Source organism: Engraulis encrasicolus, unplaced genomic scaffold (assembly GCF_034702125.1).
Source record: "Engraulis encrasicolus isolate BLACKSEA-1 unplaced genomic scaffold, IST_EnEncr_1.0 scaffold_32_np1212, whole genome shotgun sequence".
Classification (NCBI taxonomy): Eukaryota; Metazoa; Chordata; class Actinopteri; order Clupeiformes; family Engraulidae; genus Engraulis; species Engraulis encrasicolus.
In genome coordinates, this window is record NW_026945621.1 from 952,501 (window position 1) to 960,000 (window position 7,500).

General features: G+C 39.2%; 1 long non-coding RNA gene across 1 annotated transcript; it reads right to left on the reverse strand.

The window, feature by feature from the left end:
- Nucleotides 1-400: 400 nt before the first annotated feature.
- On the reverse strand, nucleotides 401-3,137 carry LOC134443481 (uncharacterized). Its single transcript, XR_010033682.1, has 4 exons — nucleotides 3,042-3,137; nucleotides 2,457-2,538; nucleotides 2,161-2,253; nucleotides 401-1,409 (listed from the first exon to the last, which is right to left on the reverse strand). It is a non-coding gene; the product is annotated as an uncharacterized LOC134443481 (long non-coding RNA).
- Nucleotides 3,138-7,500: the final 4,363 nt, after the last annotated feature.

Sequence of the window (7,500 nt, forward strand, 5' to 3'; positions counted from 1 at the left end):
GTGTCCATTGCACTGTCTCAGCTCAAGTGTCCATCGCACGGTCTCAGCTCAAGTGTCCATCGCACGGTCTTAGCAGAAGTTTGCTAACGGCACAGTAGTTATAACTTAATGCTTCGTTCACAGCTTCAAACACATCTACAGACATGTCAGATAATTTTGATACATAACAGGGATTTTCTAACATGTGCATGACAGTGATGAGCCTTGCTACATCAAATCAACCAATGATGGCATAACACATTTTTGTGTGTGTGTGTCAATCAACCTTGAAAAAACAGTGTTTGGCCAAAAAATAAAAGGTAAATCTTTAAGTTCAGAAAAACTGGAGTACTTATTCTTTGTAAATATCTGGGGGGGGTGAGCACATGTACACTATGCTCTTTTATTTAAAGTGGGAACACACCAGTCTGCATATTCTGTATTCGTCATTCTTCAGAACATCAGACACATGAAGTGTAGTGCAGTGGACCAACAATGAGAACAACCTTATTAAGGCCCAATTTTCATGGTGAATGTTTTGCGGTGAATGTAGCTTTTAGGAACTGCTTGAGGGCAGTTGGCTTTATCTGATCCCTTAAAAGGAAAATGTCCAATTAAGTCATTAATTTCAGACAAACTGAAGTACTTTTTCTTTGCAAGTATCTGAAAACACAATGCTAATTCCTTTGGAATTATACCTTCATGTGTCTGATATTGTGAAGAATGCCCAAGACAAAATCTACAAATGGACGGCCCTATTAGTGGACGGCCCTACCTAGTCCATGTGGCATAAGGTTGTTGGCCACTACACAATGTACACATCGCAATGCCTCAGCTCAAGTGTCCATCGCACGGTCTTAGCATAAGTTTGCTTAACAGCACAGTAGATATAACAGTTAATGTTTCGTTCACAGCTTCAAACACATCTACAGACACATCAGATATCAACAAATCAACCGATGATGGCATAACACATTTGACTTTTTTGTGCGTGTCAACCTGCTTGAAAAAGTAGTGTTTGGAGAAATTAAAAGGTAAATCTTTAAGTCATTAAGTTCTGAAAAACTGAAGTCAAGTGTCCATTGCACCGCCTCAGCTCAAGTGTCCAGTTCGGCATTTCCTTAGTCCAACAACTTACTCTTCAAAGTGTGCAGCTTTGGGGACTGCTTCGAACAGTCCAGCTCCAGAAGGAGCTTCTGGAAGATTTCAAATGTATATCTGAGCTCCTTAGGGTAGGCCAGATTTAGTGCATAAGTCAGCCCGAGGAGCATGCAGCAAGCCCTGGCAAAGGTACCCAGAGTGGTGAGAACTTTCACTCCCTCAATGACGACACCAACATCGCTCGGCCCCTCTGCTGAGCTGGACATGATGCTGTAGATCTTCATTTTTTGAGCAGCAAGGTCCTCGGACATCCGTTCTTCATCAGCGTCCTGAAATAACAAGAACATTAAATATTAATGCAAAGTCTTATTTATCATCTGATCAGTCAAAGCAAAAGGCCTTAGCTGAGCATCCTGTGATTACAATTTAATACATCACTCTCTACACAATCTGTTTCCATGTGACACTTCCTTATTTGATTGTGGATTATTTTTGAAATAGTTAGGAGCACTTATTTTCAATTGTCCAAAACTAGCGGGCCAGTTATCAGTTTTTCAGCCTCACATCCTACAGCAGCCATTCCTCACACAGTATTTAATCAAGACAGAGCTAGAGAGTGAGGGCGAGAGTACATGAGAGAGGTGAAGAGATAAGACACAGAGACAGTGAAAACTAGAGTGTGTGTGTGTGGGCGTAAGGAGAGAAACATAATGCATGTGCACGAGAGAGAGAGAGAGAGAGAGAGAGAGAGAGAGAGAGAGAGAGAGAGAGAGAGAGAGAGAGAGAGAGAGAGAGAGAGAGAGAGAGACAGACAGACAGAAAACTAGACAGTGCGGGTGTGTGGTGTGAGACAGACATACAGAGACAAAGAGTGAGTGAGAGTAACCACGGAGGGGCCAGGAGGCGGGGCGAGGCCACAAGCACAAGTGAAGGAAGAAAGGTTGCATATTGGAGAAAGTGAGAGAAAGAGAGAGCAAAGGAGCAATGGAGCCCGGGGGTTGGCATATTAGGAAAAAAATAAAAAATAAAAAATTTACTCCTTTACCTTTTTTAATTTAAAGTTTTGGAAACAAAACTCACTATTTTCTGTGCCGTTTTATGCTTGGTATCCCACTCAGCTGTGTTGAATGCCACGTGCGCCAAGTTCACTTACAAAGGATCTTGCATGAACACCTAGAGAAAGAAAAGGATACACATACCCATGCATCAGATATGAGACCTTAACATTGCATTTTTAAGCACATGTAGAAAACAAATGAACATTTCAACCTTCATTTTTACATTTGCCCATTCAATTCAACTGCACCATGGTCCTTCAATGACCTTACTTTGTATCATCTTAATCTCTACATTGACACTTTGAATGCACAACTTACTGTTCTCTGTGCCGCTGAACTGTTTGTCTCGTGGTGCTGTTAAAATCATCTGCTTTGAATCACACTTTCTCTGCTCAAACAACTAGAACTAGAGAAAGAAGAAAACACAAGAGAGACCCACACATCAGATCTTAGGTCCACACCTTGTATTATCTAGACATATGAGGGCAGTAAGTGAACATCATTAAAACATGAAACACATAAACAGTTCAAAACCATAGTTTTGCATTAAGCCATTTCAAAAGGCACCAGAATATCCTATAATAAATTGTGCATGGGTTAGAAAGAGACAAGCTCTATAACATACCATCACAGACATATCAAAACATGAAACTACCGTTTTAAGCAATGCCTCAAAATAAGTCATTTTGCCCTTTAAGTCAGCCTTTAATGTGTTAATATCTCCAAAAAATGTTGTCTTGGGCTTCCATCACGCTAAGCTAATGCCAAGCTAATGCCAAGCTAATGCCAAGCTAATGCCCAGCCCAAGTTCAGCCCGTTTGCAGATAGGTGAAGCCTTTTTTAAATATGGGGCCTTTACTCTGCACAAAATTTTGAATTTTACATTTTGTATTCAAAACTCACTGTTTTCTGTGCTGTTCAACCACTTGGGTCCCTGTGATGCTCTTAAACTTTGCTGTCTTGAATGCCACGTGCACCAAGTTCACTTAAAAATGATCTTGCACGAACAGCTAGAAAAAGAAGGGGGAAGGGGGAGGGGACAAGATAAGGACATGCATCAGATGATTAAATTACTCTGTGATAGTGTACTAAGTGCATGAGGACAATCTGAACAATATTTCAACACAAATTCAACCTTCAAAAACCTTTCTTTTCTTTATTCCGTTCTAGCCATTAGCCTGTTCAATTAATTTGGCAAAATGGTTCTTTAATGCCCTTAACCTGTACCATTTTACTCTACACATTAACATTTTGTATGCACAGTTCAATGGGTTCATGCCTATGCGGTTTGGAATTTTGCATTTAATGTTTTCCTTTGATGCACAACCACACAAGCAATGTTCTTGTTCGGTCTACAGTGAAAAAGCTGCTGCTACTCCATCTGACTGAGAGCTGAATCTGGAGACATTAGCTGACCACCACCATGTGTGTTCGCTGACAAAACAAAGCATGTCCGCTCCTCACGCGGCGTCGATCCAGCTAGGCACGAGCTATTACAACGGGCATAGCTCAGTAACTAATGAGTGAACTGTATTAGGAAAATTGGAAAATACGTGCGTGTCTCCTTGGTGTATGGACATATGGAATAAAAGGAATTCACTGGCCTTTTCTTCAATATAAGGTAATACAATGAATGCAGCACAGCAAAGCACCAGGGTACAATTGAATGCAATTCCAAATAAAATATTCTTCAGTAGGTTTCCAATTATTTACATTATGAAGGTAACAAAGGCATGTGTGTGTGTGTGTGTGGTCTACAAGGAAAAAGGGGGACAGGAAAATATCTTCCAGTTAAAACTATACTGGTGCACTAACTCAGAGATACAGGACACATGGCAAATATGGAGGAAGATCGCCATCTATAGGCAACTAGCGGTAAAACAGGTTGCTGACAGCTATGGGAAGTTCCAGCATCTTCACTTTAAATGAATACAAAATCCAACGAACTTCTGCATCAAGATTATAAGCCTACAATGTCTAATAAAGGGCAGATTTATGAGACACTGCACTCGAAATGACTCTACACATACATAGGAAGCAAATAGCACCATAAATCTGCAGTAAAGTCAAGCTAAACTCAAGGTAACTTAGCTGGAAATGAGTAGACAAAAAACGATCTCTAAAACTTCTATCTATCATCTCACACATCACAGGGAAAAAAGGCTAGATATTCAATATTCCGTCAGGATTACTTACATTTTGGTCATTTACGCACATAGGATAAAGGAAACTTAAGCAGGACTTAAACAGCAAGCGGCATCGACTCAACTAAAGGACTTACCAACTCGTGCCCAGGAACATGAATAATCTACCTGCCACTCACTGTGCACGTGAATCATGAATATTAATGAGAAACACGGCAAGGGCACATGCACAAAACCCTGGCCTTTCCAACACGAGCTGTTCAGTGAAAGCGAGTTCGATAGAAAAAAAAGTCTTTGCAGATTAATGTACCTAGCCTGCTACACTGGACTAAAAAGTCACGTAACTGTGCAGTTAGCCTAATCAAAAAGAGGCACTGGCGATGAAAAGCCGAGAAACTTAATGTAATTCACACAAATTTTCGTTTCTACCTTTAAACCAGCTCTTGAACTTGTCTAGAACTGAACACACGGCTAAAAATGGGAATTGTTGTTGCTTTGGACAGCATGCCTACCTACGAATAGACCAAGTAGTTGTAGTACGTGAGAGACCGGAATGATATTCGACTGTACACCTACATCGAATTGCAAACTTAAGATGTTGACAAAATAATAATGAAACCAGTTCATTACCTTTACAGAAGTCCAAAACGTGAACAGTCCATGACCACGTGCAGCGACTTCTCCTCTGCTGGCTGCGCCGGAAATGCAGTTGTCATTGAAACAGCTTCTTCTCAATGAATAAAATCAAAGTTCTTAAGATACGATTCTAGTAAAATCTACTACTTACACCATATCATTGACTTAATTCATTTAAACCAAGTAATAAATACTCTGGTATTCAGAGCTAATTTTATTTGCTCAAAAGTGTGTAAAATGTAGTGAATTATTGCTGGAAAATGATTAATTTTACTCAATTCCATTCAAAAATGCGCAAACCCATTTTTTCAGGGTTTTATCTTTCTATCATAAATACTTAAATATTAATGAACTGCATTCTCTCTTTTTACAGTGCACACACACACACACACACACACACACACGCACACTCGCTCGCATGCACGCACGCAGGGCCGGTTCTGGCTTATTTGGTGCCCTAGGCGAGTTTGAGTTCTGCCCCCCCCTTACCTTTGAAAGAAAAAAAAACCTCTTTCTTATACCTTACAGAACACAAGAGTAATATCCGTAGTAAGCTTAACTAAATAGCATCAAGAACAATAACCGTTTTTCATCGAATGGATTTGTGGTTCTTTTTGATAGGCGACCAACACATCAGATTGAGTCGCATGAAAGTAGCTTCACTGTGTGGTGTGTTGGATGTGATGGTGGTGGGGCCCCCAACCCCAGATGAGAGGGAGGTTATCAATGTGTTTGAATTGTAGAAATAACGTGAAATTGAAATGCCAGGAGAGTGATACAGTACATTTGCATGTAAAATGCATGTGTAGACAATAAGCCTACCAAGGAGGTCTGCATTGATCTACACTACCTACAGCATCACAAAGCATGGCAGCATAACAATTTTAATAAGCTACACATTTGTGCTGTCTTCCAAACCAATTTCATTTCTGGACTGGAAATAGTGGTGCATTTGTGGGTAGGAGAATGAGAAGGGGGCTATCTATGTGTTTGAACTGGAGGGACAGGGTGAGAGAAAGGGAGAAGAGCTGTCACACTATTGAATTTCATACAAAATATAGTAGGGTGAACTAAGGTAATTTGGGACATCAGCCAAATTGGGACAAATAAGGTTTTGGGTTGTTTTCTTTCTAAATATTAGCAGCCAATCACAAAATGGGATGTAATATTGTTACTGCAACTGTCATGTATAAGGAACAACAATTTTATTTGGTGTTAAGTATCATAAAAGGAATGAGCAAAGGTTTGAAGTGACAGTGGATCCAACACTTGTCAGTTGAGCTAGCTTACATGTTGATTATGCTATCATGATCATAACGATATTATGGCTGAATCAGTGATTATATGGTACAAAATATGATTGAAATATATGTTGTTTTACTAAAGGTTTAACTCAATATCAAAACATTTAGACATTTGTCTTTACTTTATTAAGGAGACATCATTTTAGTAAGTATAGTGGAGTGAGCTAATTTGGGACAATATTTTAAGCTAAAATGGGACAGTTTTCTCATAGCAACAGAATGGGCTTCTGTTAGCTGTTAGCATAGCATATTAGCACGCCATAGGCCTGTATTGTAATATGCATCCCACATGCTAATGGACATGGCCACAGTCACACATGCCCTACTCCTTCAATATTCTCTTGAAATGGAAATGTTTCAGGGATGTTATATCATTTTTTAAATAGTTAAGATCCTAGTCTACTGTTAACAAGAGAAAAACTGTATTATTCTTCAGTTTGCGCAAAAATAAAGATAATCAAACGGACTGTCCCATTTTACATTAAAGGGTGTCCCAAATTACCATAGTATTTTCTCATAACGAAGTTGGTGTCTCACTGTCTTTAAATGTTGATATATTAAAAAATATTATACTTTAAAAACTAATTCATACATGGAAATGTACCCAAGACCCATATGAAGACATACAATTACTAAATGTTGGTGTATTTTAAAGTTAAAGTGGGTTTTTTTTGTGATCTACCAAAAGTGTCCCAATTTACCATAGTTCACCCAATAGCCTCACTTGTCTGCTGTGCATGGTTCTGTTACATGATTAATGTAGGCTAAATGTCATTCTGGTCTGGAAATTAATGTTTTTTTTAAGCTTACAACAAGCAGGTAATTCATGTGGATGGAAGGAGATATGGCAGCTAAAATTGTTTTAAACATTGCACCAGTCTTATTTTACATTGCTTGTCAACCTAAGCAAGTATTATGATATCAGGTGGGTGTTAGTGAGTAGTGAGTAGGCTACTAACAGCTACTTTACTGGATTTCATTGCTTGGCATACTTGGCTAATGTTAGCATGCTAACTAGCGATTTCTCTGATCAATAACAAAGCTCTTTTTCTCTCTAATTCCAAATAGTAACCTCATAACTATTAGGCTTTCCATAATCACAAACGGTTGCTGATTAAATCACATAGTTCCAAAACACCCTCTGAAACTCCTGCATCATGCAATGAGTGGTTTAATGAGAACATAATAATCTCCATCCAGCAGAGCAGCACTAGGTACTGTTTGCGCTTGCCCTCTCTGTCTCGAGTGAGTCTCTAAATTCAAAATAGATCGAACGCT